The sequence below is a fragment of the Camelus ferus genome, chromosome 12 (assembly GCF_009834535.1).
Source record: "Camelus ferus isolate YT-003-E chromosome 12, BCGSAC_Cfer_1.0, whole genome shotgun sequence".
Lineage (NCBI taxonomy): Eukaryota > Metazoa > Chordata > Mammalia > Artiodactyla > Camelidae > Camelus > Camelus ferus.
The window spans coordinates 47,054,611-47,070,630 of NC_045707.1; the positions used below are offsets into that span (position 1 = coordinate 47,054,611).

The 16,020-nt window shown below is 40.9% G+C and overlaps 1 long non-coding RNA gene across 1 annotated transcript; it reads right to left on the reverse strand.

Moving 5' to 3' along the window:
- Nucleotides 1-1,376: 1,376 nt before the first annotated feature.
- LOC116667726 lies at nucleotides 1,377-13,813 on the reverse strand. Its single transcript, XR_004324744.1, has 3 exons — nucleotides 13,293-13,813; nucleotides 8,465-8,530; nucleotides 1,377-2,592 (listed from the first exon to the last, which is right to left on the reverse strand). It is a non-coding gene; the product is annotated as an uncharacterized LOC116667726 (long non-coding RNA).
- Between the last annotated feature and the right edge of the window lie 2,207 nt (nucleotides 13,814-16,020).

The following is a 16,020-nucleotide window of genomic DNA, read 5'->3' on the forward strand; positions in this document are numbered from 1 at the left end:
GGGAATTCTTGGTACTGTTGAAAGGACTGCTCTGAATAGGAAAAACGGGAAGGTTCCTTAACCTAATGTTCTTACTATGTTACAAAGTGTAAAAACACTGAAGCAGAAGCAACAGGCAAGTAGAACTCTGTATAATTGCAGAGTAGAGAAAAAAAGAGAAGCAGGTAGGCTCTCTCCATATCTCTTTTAGGAGTCTTTCCTTACCATGTTTCTGAGGACTAATTTTCCCACTTTCCTATCATTTCATATAGTATATATGCATCTCACCCAGCTGCTACTATGATTTGATTTCCTGCTAAAAGGAAAGGTGGGTGGATCTGGGTGACTCCCATGGTTCTTCCTAACCTAAAAGGTCTTGATGATCACATGAGATGCTACTGAATTCATGACGGTGGTTGTTTAGTTATTAATCATATAGGGTGATGGTGATCCCATATTACTGATGGTGATGATGATGATGATGGTTATGATAATGACAGATGGCATTTATTGGGCACATGAGACATTGTTCTAGGACTTCACATGTATTAATTGATTAATTCCCATCACAACTATGGGTACCTTTAATATCTTCATTTTACACTAGGCCCTGGAGAGGTATAGCTCATTGGTAGAGCATGTGCTTAGCATGCACAAGGTCCTGGGTTCAGTCCTCAGTACCTCCAGTGAAACAAACAAACAAACAAACAAACAAACAAACAAACAAAAACTAGACCTCGTATATGTTAAGTAACTTGCCTAAGCATAGATGTTGTAAGTGACAGAGCTGACTTTGACCCCAGATAGTCTGACTCCAGACCCAGGATTACTAATTACTACACTGTCTAGTAGTATTAGTCATAAAAGCAACCATTAGCATTTATTGAGCCTTAACCACATACCAGCGATGATTCTTAATTATATGTATTAATGTCATCAAACCTCATAAAAACTCCATCAGGTAGATATTTATCATCCTCTTTTACTAGGGCACAGAGAGGTTAAGTAACTTGCCTAGGATTACCCAGCTGGTCAGTGAAGGAACGGTTTCAAGTCTGTGTAAGAGTGCCTTCCAAGCAATGCTCTCAGGTTTTCCTGCTTTGCTCACAGGTGCTCCGAGCTTTGGCTCTGTGGAACATGGGCACACTACTATCAACCACACTTTTAAAGTGTATTCTGTCTCCCCTGGAAAAATATCCAGAGAGCCACAGAACAGAGACCTAGTCCACCATACACATCTGTCCTGTTTGTTTGCGTGCCCAGTGTTTCCCTCCTCATTTTAGTAAGAGCACTCCTGTTGGGGAATGCATTAATTTCCTTTCATTGCTGTTTCAAATTACCATACATTTAGTGGCTTAAAACAATACATATTTATTATCTTATTTACTTACTTCTGGAGGTTGGAAGTCCAAAATAGGTCTTGCTGAGCTAAAGTCAAGGTATCAGCAGGGCTGTGTCCTCCTGGAGTCCCTAGAGGAGAACCTGTTTCTCTGCCTCTTCCAGGTTCTACAGACACTCCCCATTCTGGGGCTAGTAGCCTCAGTCCTCCATCTTCAAAGGCAGCAATATAGACCAAGCCCTTCTCATGCCACCGTCTTGCTGGCTATTCCTCTTCTGCCTCCGTCTTCCACTTTTAAGGATGCTGGTGATTATACTGGGTTTACCTGGATAATCTCCCTAGGTCAGCTGATTGGCAACCTTAATTCCTCTTTGCCATGTGAAGGTTCTCAGGGTTAGGATATAGACCCTTTTGGAGTGGTGTTAGGACATTATTCTGCCTGCCACAGAGAACCTCTGCTTTTCACTCTTGGTTCATATATTCTGGGTTAGTCCAACTCGACAACTCTGGCTCAAAGCATAGGCTTGGAACTTTTACTGGATTTCTTGGAAAAGAACCCCCACCCCCACATCCCTGCTTCTGATCACAGCTCACCTGCTCTGAAGATGAGCCAGGGATGGGGCCTCTCCCTGACTAGTTGGAGCCCTTTCCCTACCGCAGTTAAATATCATGACGATCCTACCCACTGCTGAAGTCAGTGAGCCGGTAGCTGCTGTGTCCACCTTTGCAAAAACATGGGACGAGCATTCCTAAAAATGAAGCCTCTTCTTCCCGCTGCTTCTTCAGGGAGCTACTATGCAGTACTTGCAATTTCTGAAAAACAAAGACTAGAACAAGACCTCTTTAATGATATCTAGCTTAGCACTGTTTCATCCTTTGTTTATCACTTGCTGGCTTGAGTTGAGCATAAGAATGGTCGGTCAATGTTCCTCATTGATTTGGATTCTTTCTCTAGCCTCTCCTTTGTCATTCTCAGTATCCCCAAAATTAAAATTAAAAAAGGCAGTAAAATATCTTTTTATTAAGATTCTCCTGAAAGACATCTTATAAATCAGGTTTCTGCTACTCGAATGCTATGTAAAAAAGACTCCATAGCATCAGTGACTTACCAAAAATATGTCTTTGTCTTCCTCACAGGTCTGTGGGGCAGCTGGGGCAGCTCTGCTTTGGGCTACCGATGGGATCAGGTCTACTCCACACATTCCTTAGACCAGCAGCTACCTGGGACAGTTCTTCTCATGGTAGAGGACAGGAGCACAAGGATCCAGGCCACACTACAGGAGCACATTTAAGGTCTCTGCTTGTGCCATAGCCTCTAACATTTCATTGGCCAAAAAGAGTCATATCCCAGTTCCCACTTCAGTGGGAAATCTACTCTGATTTCTCCAGCAGGAGACACTGTAGAGAGGGCAACATGGCAAAGTGTGGATGCTTTCTTAGGCATTAGAGAATTGGGACAATTCAGCCCTATCATAGACACCCTCCATTTTGATGTTTTCCTTCTCTTTGATAGAAAAGGAGAAAATATCTACATTAAAAGGATTTCTGGGAAAACTTTTTTTTTAAGTTACCAGGATTAATTAAGATTTCGTCCCACCTCCTACCTGTAAGTCTGATTTCAGAAGCACAGGTTTCCAAGACCCCCACACCCAGTTTAATGTTCCACTGTCACTATTGTGAAGTTCTTCATAATTTTTGACCAAAGGACCATGCATTTTCATTTTGCACTAGCCCCCACAAATTATGGAGCCAGTCCTGCCTACATATACCATATATGGTTCCAGGTGGTGAGATTTAATGCTCAGAATGGTGACCCCGAGACTTATAGGTTCCAGAGTGATCCAAAATTCAATTATAATTACCATGTTCTTTTATTCATTCAACATGTTTATTGGGTGCTGTTATAATTCTAAGTTTTAGAGGTAAAACCAAGAACAAACCAGCCCTGCCTTCATATGTTACAGAAACGACAGGCCAGCCAAAAAACAAGCACCACTCGGAGGGCTGGAGTACTCAGATGTATTACGCCGGCAGGCTCAGAGGGGCTTCTGCTCCGAAGCTCTGAGCACCTCCAAGATGTGCGCATGAGGTTTTATAGGGTAAAGTACAAGCTTGGGGTATTCAGCCAATAGGCATGGAACAGCTGTAGCAGCATCGTTATCACAAAAGTGGAGGCAGGGAGGCAGCAAACCAACATTCCAAAGCCAGATATATCTCTTTGAAAATCCAGCTGGCTAGCAAAAAAAATATGAGCAGCAAACCAACACTAATTAACTTAGATTTACGAGTTAGTCCAGCAGAACTCAGATCAGTATTCCGATACTTAGATTTGTGAGTTATCTTGTTAGCCCAGCCCAGCCTCTCCTTCACATTCCTAGACTTGTGAGTTATCTTGTTAGACCAGCCCGGCTTTTCCTTCACACAGAGTTGACATTGTGCCATCCTTCCTGCTGTGGGCCCACTGGACAGATGACACTCATTATAGATATCTATTAAAGGAAAATCAGACATAGGCACTCATAACAGAGTGTGCCACAGATCAAGTACGTTGACGGTCACAAGCAAGTCCAAGCACCCAGCAGGAACTCCTTCCATCCCAATCTTTTCCTCCCAAGAAAGCTAATCAGGACACAAGTGAAGTAAGAGTGACACTATTAGGGAGATCACCTTAAAGCCACTCTGCTTTGTAAAGATAATAAATCTTTCACAACTTTGCTACTTTGGATATTATCCTAGTCTCTACAGTGACAAAAAGATCCATTTTAGAAAGGTTTTCAGCCGTAAAGACTGAAGTCAAAGAGCAGACCGAGCTTCTGGTTAACATTCCCCAGGGGTTCTGCAAATATTGTGAGAAATGCCACTTTGTGACAGCTTCAGCCAAACCCCAGGCTCGTCCTTCAAGAGATCTGCTCACTTCTGTGTTGCTCAGAGGAATGGAAAGATGTCAAGTTGCTGATCTGCTTGAAAGATCAAAACAGGTGTATTTCATACTCAAGCAGCAGGGATCCTGCCGTGGGTAGGAACCAGTCTTTTTCCTCATTTGCCTGCTTTACAGAAACACATGCTCTGAGGCCCAACACCCTCACACCCTTACCCCAAACCAGACTCTGCTTCCAGCAAGCCCAGATGGAGTCAACATGTTCACAACATGCACATACGCCTCCCTGAGACAGATGGCACCAAGGGCTCCATAAAAGCTTGTTTCTCCGGGTTTCTGGGGCCTAGCCTCAGACTTAAGCCTGCATCTGAATCACCTTGGGAGCCTGTTAAACACAGATTCAGGGCTCCATCCTATAGTCCTTGATGCAGTTAAGTCTTGGGTAGGTCCCCCCAAATTTGCTTTTCTAATAAGTTCCCAGATGCCTGATGCTACTGGTCTGGGAACCAGCTTCTGAGAACTATTGCACTCAGGCATTGCCTTGGGCCCTGAAAGGTTGCATGAGCAACACGTCTTCAGTGCAAAAGACTCTAATTCTCTTTGGCTTCTGAGAGAGCGACATGGCAAAGCTGCTCAGCTTTCCTCAATTCGCATTCATCCTTCACCTCTCTTCAGTAGTCCTCCTGCCTCACACACCACTGAAAGTGTTCTCAGTGAAGTTAAAAGTGGCACACTTACTGCCAAACTTAGTAGATGGGGCATCGCCACTTGGGTGCCTCACCAGCCACTTTGCAACCCAGCATATCTACACTGAACTCGCTGCCTAGATTTTCCCTGCACTCTTAGTCTGGTGTTTGAGGCTGCCCAACAGTGTGTATTCCCCTCCTTCTGATAACAGTACTGCTCTTATTTGCAGCAACTGCCCTTCTCTACAGTGTAGTTCAGATGTGATTTCCAACCCAACTCTCTTGACACCTTGATTTTGGACGTCTGGCCTCCAGAACTATGAGAAAATAACTTTCTGTTAAGCCACCCAGTGTGTGATAATTTCTTACAGCAGCCACAGAAGACTAATATACCCTGTTTCCATTCTAGGGGGAGAGGAGCAGGGGTAGGGGTAGGAGGAGGGGCAGGGGAATCCTGCTTAGGAGATCTGACCTAAGAAACGTAAAGTGGGAAATTTTAAAGCTTCCTCCGGCCGGGTCTGATTACTTGAAAAACAGTCCAGTCACCAGTCTATCCAGTACGAAGACAGTTAACCCAGATACTTGGACAATCGGGTTCCCACAAGTACTACTATCTTTCACATCAACCCTGTTTATTCAGTCTCTTGAAGTTGTAGGGCATTCTCTCTCTGTAGACAGAGGACAGACTTTCTTTGTATAGTAAATTAAGAAAAAAAATTTAGTTTCACTGAACATTTCCTTTCTCGGAAAGCTTAAAATTGATTTCCTTTGTAATTTCCAGTGATAAGTGCTAATAGCAGATGTCCTTGCCAGTTTTTGTAATCCCAGTGACATCACAGAACGTGCATCACCGTAGAAAATTGTTTTTCTAGGCGGCTGTGATGACATCAACCACTACAAGGTGGGGAAAAAAGAAACAACAGAAAATTCTACATTCAGTGGCTAACTGACTAATGAAGGATGAACAGGTTTTTAAAGTTAAGTTCCCTTAACTGAGCAGTATTCTCAATTACTTGCCTTTATTTATTCAATCTATTTATTTGTATAATCTCACTTATAGTACAAGTCCCTAGTCAGAAAGGCTCCTCACTCCCCAAAAAAGCAGGAATTATAGGCTAGAGCTTTAGGGGTTCCTGAGTCACACTGCCTCATGTCATGGCATAAGCAGAAGGGCTAAAAAAAGACCCAGACACAGGGCAAGGAGATAATCTTGAAGGAAGGAAGGAAGGGGGAAGGAAGAAGAAAAGAAGGAAGGGAAAGGAAAAGAAAGGAAAAGGGAAGGAAAGGAAAGATGAAAAGAAGAGAAAAGAAATACAAAAAGCCAATAAGCATTTGGTCTGGGCAACCTTACAAACTATTAGTCAGGGTTCTCTAGAGAAACAAAACTGATAGGATGTGTTTATACAGAGAGACTGAGCTTCATTTTGTTTCAGAACATCACATAAGAGCTTGATCTCATTTATATACAATTAAATAAGTAAATTGCTGTATTTCCTGGGAAGGACGTTTACCAAAATCTTAATTGTGGTTATCTCCGAGGGGTGGAATTTCAGGTTATTTAAGTAACATTTACTGGGGGCTTACTGCATGTCAGGCATTCTTTTAAGTATTTTACATGGATTGAATTCATGTAATAATCTGTATTCTTGCATTAAAAAAAAAAACCCAAAATCGTGTATCATTTTCCCCCAAAAACTATGAAGCAGTTTTTGAAAATACCCCTTGTATTCTCATATATGGGCAGCCCTTGTTTCTCAAAGCTCCACAACCTTGGGACCCCTGAGAGTCTGAAACTGCTGTACACAGTTCCTACCCAGCATTATCATTGGAAATCTCTCCATTTCACATGCACACAAAAAAATGATGCTTTCCCATTACTGTTGGAATGTTTTGTTTGTTTGATTGTTTTCATGGCCCCTCTTGTTTATAAAGAACTGGGTGAATGAGTAATATGTTCCCTTTAAATCCCCAATCTTACCCTTAACCCTCCACCACAGAAACCCTTCTAATGTATTTAGTTTGCATCCTTTTGTTTCTGTATGTTCTTATAAAATGTGCATAGTTGACCTAAACGGTTTGATTTTATTCAAGGGTTCTCTCAGCCACACACCCCACTACAACCACCCATCCAGTGCTGATACCCACTCAGTGCTCTCACTGTTTCTGCTGTTGCTGCCTTAAGGATTCCTAGAATTGCAAGCATGTCCTCCATCATTCCTCTGCCAACCACTCACCTCCAATCCCATGACTTGCCCCAGTGCTTAAGGTTCATTAGACCATCCAAAAGTCAACCTTGGTTGTTGTTGTTTTTCATATGTGTAGCCCTCTCTACTGAGAAACTTGCTTCCAGTTTCCCACTCGCCAGCCTGGAGGAAACTGCAAAGCTAGCAACGATTGCCAGGTCAAGTACCAAACTAAGGTCCCTGGACAAGGCACTATCTGCCAGCTCTCTCACCTCCGAGTAACTCCTCTGCCTGCTAAGTCACTTCCCTTCTCCACTAGGTGGAAGCAGCCTGGCTTCCCAACTTGTGCTAATACTTATGTATAAAGGCTGGATTTTCAGCCCCAAGATTCCTTTACTGTATCTTCCAGCAGACCTAACAAGTCCTTCATCATCTCCCAGCCAGAGAGCTCAAGATTCATAAGAGGAATAAGAATGTATATGTTGTGATGAGTCCCCACTGTGACCTTTCTATAATTTCTGCCTTCTACTCATCCCATTGGCTGTCTTTAACTTTAATCTGATGTAATCTGCAGGAAAATGCTAAGAGTGGGGCATGGTCAGAGGGGGATTCATCCCAAAGTTAATCAAACTTGATGTTCAAGGCCCCTATCTTGTAAAGGTCCTAGGAAAAGGCCTAACAATGCTCCCACAAGGGCACATGTTTTGTTAAATATGCAAAATTAGGACATTTTAAGCCCTCTGTCTTTGCTGTCTAACTTACCTTTCATCGCAATCTCCCAGATCAGGGAGCTTTGGAGGGGCCTTGGACAGTATGGGATTTGGCTAATGGAAAGTTGGTTGGGGATACACATGGTGGGGTTTAGTAGATATATTTCTGTTTCTTAAGCACTGTTGTGTTTTCTTGTTAATAGTATTTGTATTCTAAAATTGTATTCTTTTCTTAAAGAGGGTTTCCAAAATTATAACACTTTCCTCTACCTCCCAAAGTAGGATCTCCCTACTAAATGAAGCCCAGTGTAATTTGCTACAGAACCCATGTAACCCTTGGGGTGACCATGTGCCTTGATGGCTCTGTCCTGATCTTAGTTTTGAAACATTCCTGTTGGAAGTGGACCCATAATTCCACTTAAGTGCAGCTCTTGGCTCAGAGTCCAGTTTCCAACCTACACCTCTTCGTTGGTTTTCTTTTTGTGCTTCTTCTGCCGTACCCCCCCCCCCCACACATGCTCTTCTATATCTGGTGCAGTTGACTCCTATTTAAGTATCAGAAGCTGGAGTGCAGATTGGCAGTGAGCCAGTTCTTAAAAATGAGCTCAAATGTACAAGTCAAACACTTGCAAGAATGCTCACAGCTGCCAGTCTTAACTTTAGAGGGAAAGAGTAGAAAACAGGCTTACATGGCAGATGTTCTCTCTCTGGAACTGAGGCTGTTTGATAAGGCAGAAATATTTCCAACTCTTCACCTAGCAAAACAGAGAAGGAACAAAACTACTGTAAGTTAGAAAAGCCCCTCAAACCAACATCTCAGCAAAATTTTTAGCACACACACAAAAAAGTGCTCAAGAACTATTAAGTTAACAAATTCTCATTTTAGAGGAAAGCACCCCCAGTTGCTGCAAACTCTACTTCCATCTAAAATATCCTGGAAAAGACATCTTTCCATTGGCCTACATTCAAGGCTAAGTTTTTTGTCTTTTTTAGGGAGTGTGGGGCGCTAGGGGAAGAATTGCTTTCATCTTCTTTTCCTCAGCAAAATGCCTTTCCAGAAGTGTCAACCCTACCTATGTCAGGTTTTTTTTTTTTTTTTTTTATTGTTAACCTCCATTTCTCTGGCAGACTTTCAAATTATTTTTTCTGGCTATAAAAGTAAGCTATCCATGTATTAATTGAAGAAACATTTAGAGTGTTTACAATATCTCAGGCCCTATTGTAGGTAATTCTTTCACTAGGAGAATTTTTCCTATGTTCCTAACTAGCCTTTGCAAGCATTATTTAATATCATAATAATTATGTTAAGCAGGCCCCAGGATTTATTTAGCCATTCTCTTTTTGTTAGACATTTAGATCATTTCCAGTTTCTCCCTATTGTAAATAATGCAGCAATGACCTTCCTTGCAATAGACTCTTGTCGACATCTATGATTAATTCTTCATGACTGATATCTAGGAGTGGAATTACTAGATCAGAGGTTATGAACACTTTCAAGTTTCTTAATAAATATTCTGGCTGACTTTCTGATGCATATTGTCTATCACCTTTGACTTCCTCACATCCTGCTGAAGGGAAGAATCACCCACTTCTATCTAAAAACAGGAGAGCATATTCTATTCCTTCCATAGAGGTTTGCTGATTCCCAAAATAATTTCTTGGTGGCAATAAAAATAATCTGGTGGTGATAAAAATTACCATTGTTTTCTTGAACAACTATAGTCCTGTTGACTGAAAAAAAAAAAAAAAGCACAACCTAAAAGCTGACAGTTATGTTTTATTTGCAGAGATTTCTGAGGACTTAAGCCTGGGATACAATCTCTCAGATCATTCTAAGAGACTATTCTGAAGAGGTAGGGGAGGAACCAGGATATATGGGAGTTTTTGCAACAAAGACCAGGTAGTCATAACATCAAAATTAATTAAAGAAAACCAGAGGTCTCAAGTTAAGGAATTTAGTGTTTTTTCCATGTATGGGAAGATGCAAAAGTCTGGGCTTATTGAAATCATTCCTTTGATATACACCTGAGTTATCCAGGGCCAGTATCCTGTTCTTTCCCATTCTGAGTCCCCTGAGGGGGCACCATTAGGGGTAGTGGCAGAGGCCAGGCTGCCTGCTAGTCTCCATGCTGAGTTCCCTCTGGCTCACTGTTGTCCTCGTCCTTGGGGGAAGGCTGATAGCTGATGGCTGCAGCGTCCTTTGTTTACTGATGATAATGTAGGCAATAATTTTCTTTGACAGTCCTTTTGGTATTACACTCATCCTCTAGGATCACATTTTTGCATTCTTTTCGCAAAGGCAAAACACTCAGAGAAGAAAGAATATCCACACACTCATCTGCTCACTGTTATCACTGTAGGCAAACAAGAAATCAACTTGGAAAGGAAATCATCCATGAAAAACATGGAGTCATGAGAAGGTATGTAAGATTCTAGTAATCATCTTGATTACTGTACATACTGGGGTTTTTTTGAGGAGGAGAGAGGATGTGATGCTAAACACATCCCTGAAATAGCCTTGTCACAATAATAGCACACTGAATAAATGAGCCTTCTTACTTCATCAGCATCTCTGCTCCAGCAAGTCAACTGGTAAAAATGCCTCATGGAGGTGCTTTTCAATATATAAGCAAATTTCATTGCATAGCATTTTACCTTCTAATTTTTCTTCTGGAAAAATTTCATTCCCTGACTCTCTAGTAAGAAAGATTTCTGCTTTCCCAGAAAACCCATGCTGTCTTGAGAATGCTCCCAGGACTTTGTCCTCAAGAAGAAAAACTAGAGGGAAAAAACCAACCAGGAGCAAAAGTCCTCTTTGATCTAGTTCAAGGTGGAGTATTTGCTAACTGCCTTGCCTTGTTGTCTTAGTTGGATCAGAAGCTCCTCTAGCAGCAATTATGTTTATGTACTGGTCTGCTTAAGACAAAAACTATTAAGACTGAAATTCAAGCTTTCTCTTTCCTAGAAGCCAGGCAGCCTGAACATAAGTGATTGCCTGGTCTTATTCCCTCCAGCTAAGTCCAGGCTATGGAGAAATTCATGTCAAAGACAACAAGTTTCTTCTCTGGAGGACCAAAAGGGGTTTTATTAAAATGGAGAACAGACCCTACGGTGGAATGAAGAACAGCCATTATTCCTTCATTCAACAGTGACATACTGAATGCTTAGTAAGTGTGAGAAACTAGCATTGTGTGAGTAAAACAGACAGATAACATGCTCTTATGGAGCTTGCTGCAGAGTGAGAAGTAAACATTAAATGAATAGAGTTGACCCTTGAACAACATAGGTTTGAACTATGCAGGTACACTTATATGCGGATTTTTTCCCCAATACTACAGTACCACACCATCAGAGTTGGCTGAATCTGCCGATGCAGAACTGTGGATTTGTAGGCCAACTGTATTATTGCTGGATTTTCCACTGGGCAGAGAGTCAGCAACCATAACCCCGAAGTTGTTCAAGAGTCAGCCGTAATCATGCCCATGAATATAAAACTAGTCTTGGTATGTCCTGGGGCATCAAGAACACAGAGATGCAAATGCCTATGATAAAGGATTTATTTTAATGGGGAAGGTAGGCAGCTGTGGCTGGAGTTTAGATCTGAAGGATGAGCTGGAGAAAAGGAAAGATAGTGTGGCTCTGGCATGGGGAAGAACATGAACAGAGAGGCTAAAGTCAGAGAGGCAAGAGGAGGGGGTAGTTTGCAGGACTCCAAAGATGTGATCAGGGCCTTGTAGGGTTTTAGTCTTCATCCTAAATGGGAATTTAGATGGGTTAAAACCCCTATTACTTGACAGTCAACTCTTAGGTATTTACCCAAGAGAAATAAAAACTTTTATCCTCAAAAGACTTAACATGAATATTCATAGCAACCTTAAAATAGCCTAAAACTGGAAACAATCCAAATGTCCATCAACAAGAGAATGGATAAATAAATTGTGGTATATTCATACTCAATTGAAAGGAATGAACACACAGCAACACTAAATATTCTTCAAAAGATTATGTTGAGTAAAAATAGGCACAAAAAAAGTCTGTACTGTGTTTTTTTCATTTGTATAAAATCCAAAAATGGGCAAAACTAATAGAAATCAAAGTGGTTGCCTCTGGATGCTGGGGCCAGGAAGAGGGTGAAATAACTGGAAAAGGGAGCAAGGGAACTTATGGAGGTGGTAGAAATGTTTCAAATTTTGTTTGCAGTGGTGGTTTCACAAGCATATCCCATTGTCAAAACTCCTCAAATTGAACCGAAGATCTGTGCACTATATTATTTGTATAATGTATATCAAAGTTTAAAAAAAAATACAATACACTCATTAAAGTGTTTAAGCACAAGAATGACATCAGATTTGCAATGTGAAAAAACAAAACAAAAACAAAAACAAACCTGGCTATGGTCTGGAGAAGGTAAGAAGGGGCCTGAATGGAAGTGGACAGACCAGTTCCTCTGTTTTATGTGAATTACCTAGAAGCCAGAATACCCCTGAGTATCCACGCTTCCCATCAGAGCATATTCTGCCCTTGATATAGGAGAATTCAGACCTCCCCTTGCTGATCCCCCCTAGGAATTGTGCAAAACAGCTCTCAGTAAACCACAAAGGGAATTTAGCTAGAGAAAAAAACTGGGAAGCTGGGGTAAGAGACTGAAGAAATCACAGACAAAGGAGATAGATTGAATCAAACTGCTATTATATAGTATCTTTCAAGGCATTATTAAAGTAATCATGTTTGTTTTTAATATTTCAGATCTGTCAAATGCTTTCTTAGGTTCTTTTCCTCACATCTACAATTTTCTTCTGAAATTATGAAGTCTAGCAGACTGGAACTGGTGGATGCAATAGGAAGGCAAAAATTATCTTTTACCCATAGTTGGAATGAACAGAATTAAAATGAGGTAAGATAGAGTCAGGTGTGTCTCAAAAAGGACACGGCAATATTATAGAAATGAAAGAGGGTTTCGGGGCAGGAAGGTTGTAGAATTATGGGTAGGATCCTAAAGGGCTTATCCCAGGCACCACCACCAAGTCAGAAAGGCACATGCTTGCTGAAGGTTTAAAAGAACCACAGAATCTAAGCATTTTAGAGCTGGAAAGTGTTCTTAGAGGACCTTTCAGCCTACACATTTCACCCATGAAATGCAGGAGTAAAGGGACTAAATTCGTACCTAACATTTGATTAGCACTTTACCAAGTACTTCCACATTTATTGCTTCATTAAAACCCCATAAATTGTTGGCAAATGGCAATAATTAATTCTTTTCAGGAGTTGGGGCTCAGAGAGTGAAGCAGAGAAAGTGAATTCTCATCAATACGTGAGTTTCTCCTCTTCTTCCAGGGTATGCCACTAGACACTGTTTCCAGTTCTCCTGCAGTTGTAGGGGTGGGTTCTGGGTTCTGGGTGGGGGACTGCAAAGAACTGAGTTTTGGCCAATGGAATATAGCAGAAGCCCGCTCCTTTAGGGCTGACTACTAAGACCTAGTATACAATCCTCTCTTCACATTCTCTCTTCCCCTTTACCTGCCATCCAGATGCACAGGACCCAGGAGAGGAGTTCGAGGCTCCAGGGGCTGGTGAAGCCACCACCTGGAAGGAGTCTGGGTCTCTGAATGGCTCTGTGGAACAGAGGTGTTTTCCCCTATTCACTGACCCAAGTTAGACTATGAAGTGAGAAATAAGTGTCCAGGCAAGGAAGTCTTGGTGGTTGTTGAACCAGTTAGCCTAATTAACATAAGAAAAAATTAAAGGACTCATGCAAAACCCATATATTAATTTATTTAACAAAAAATTTGTTGAGCACCTATTATATGTGCCAGTCATTGTGCTTGGCATTGGGCGTTCATCAATGAATTAACATAGATCTGGGCCGTGCCTTCATGGGGCTTATATCTAGTAGCTCACACAATTATGGACAGGGATAAGATCCAGATGAAGACCTGCTTACTCTACATTTCTTCCATTTTCTACTCCACATGCTTCCTCCCAAATAATTTGAATCAAAATATGTGATACTCCTCAAAGGTTACTTTTAAAATAAATGATTTGTCCCACTATATGAGTTCTAGGGTGGAGAAAAGAGGTAGGGGCTGTTTGTTAAGCCTTTGTGTCTCCCAAGACCTAAGACGGCCCAGCCATGGTAAAATCCCATGTATCACAGAGCCTTAGTCAGTAGAAGGGATTGGAAAACCTTTGTTTTCATATACCTAAATTTTCAGTTATTTAAGAATTAACCTAAAACTTGTATTTCAACATGTATTTACAGTTGATCCTTGTTACAACCAATGCCACAGAAATAAAAAAAATCATAAGAGAATACTATGAACAATTATATGGCAACAAACTGGACAAACTACAAGAAATGGACAAGTTCCTAGAAAAATATAGTCACCAAAACTGAATTAAGAAGAAATAGACTACTTGAACAGATCAATCACTAGAAGTGAAGGAGGATCAGCAATAAAAAACCTCCCTGCAAACGAAAGTCCAGGACCAGATGGCTTCACTGGGGAATTCTACCAAACATACAAAGAACTCATACCAACCCTTCTCAAATTCTTCCAAGAGATTGAAGAGGAGGGAACACTCCTGAACTCATTCTATGAAGCCACCATCACCCTGATATCAAAACCAGACAAAGACACGACCAAACAAGAAAATTACAGGCCAATATCATTGATGGACATAGATGCAAAAATCCTCAACAAAATATTAGCAAACAGAATCCAACAACACACAAAAAAAGATCATACACTATGATCAAGTTGGATTCATCCCAGGGACACAAGGATGGTTCAATATATGCAAATCCATCAATGTGATATACAACATCAACAAAAACAAAGACTAAAATCACATGATCATTTCAATAGATGCAGAAAAAGCATTTGATAAAATACAGTTGATCACTGAAAAACACAAGGGTTAGGGGCACTGACCTTGGCCCTCCACACAGTCCAAAATCCACATAAAACTTATAGTTGGCCCTCTGTATTATGGGATTCCTCCAAATCCACGGTTCTGCCTCCCTGGATTCAACCAACTGGGGATGATGTAGTACTGAATACTGAAGTATTTACTACTGACAGAAATCTGCATATAACTGGACCCACACAGCTCAAGCCTGTGTTGTTCAAGAGTAATTGTTGAAAATGGCACAAGTTCATTTTCATGCTTTATTAAGTAGTAGTAACCTAAAATTCTATGAGCCTGTGAACTTGGTGGCTTTCTGGTGTCTCATAGACCCTATTCAGAACACATGTTCTCCTTGTAATGCATTGTTAAGGGACTAAATTAAATAAATATCTTAGATTCAAGATATCTCAAGCAATTTGTTGGATCTTTTAGAATACTCAGAGGCTGGTTTCTTATGCTTTACTCTTTTCTAGACAATTAGTTTTGGCAAGCAGATAGGACAATTGTCCTGGCCAATAGATTCTGAGTTTTCATTTGTTTTCAGATCTTGCTCTGAAAAAACTTCAGATTTATATGTATTTATCCAATTATTACTCTTATTTGAGTGAACTTTGTGTGATCATTGTTACATCAGTTAAGACTCTTGGTTGTAAGTAACAGAAAGATCCATTCAAATGCGCTTAAGTAAAAGATTATTTTTGGTTCAGTAACTAGAACCTTTCTCTTTATCTCTCACCTCCATGTCTTTCAGGTTGGCTCCAATCTCAAACAGTTCCCTCATGGTCATTAGATGGCTGCAGAAATGATAGCTTTGGCATCTTAAATTCATATCCAATGGAGAAAAAATATATCTGCTGGTGGCATTCTTAAAAGTCTTGAAATGTCCTCAGATTGCACTGGTTTAGGTCATGTACCCACCTCAGGAACACATGTGTAAATTGTCTTGGTTCTAAGTCACAGCTCCACTCTTGATGTAAGGGTCAGAATGCCATCGAGACCTCATAGACTGAGAATGGGGAAAGGGTAAATCTCCAGAAGAAAAATGGAGGCTGATTCTGTAAGGAGAGGTAGGCAAAAAAAAAGTATGGAATACAATGATTAACACTGCCATCGAAGGCATTGGATGATTTTAAGTACTGAACCAAACCTAGAATATTTTTAAAGAATATAGCCATTAACCAGCTTGGATAGTTGTCCTTGACCTTAGAAAATGTCTGGGTAAACACAAGGATTAGGGTTTCTACTTAGCCTTAAGGACTAGAAAAGCTAAAAGAGTAAATAGAGACAGTAAAACCTGTTAAAGTAACTGTTAGAGAAAGTGTAACCTTGAGCAGGC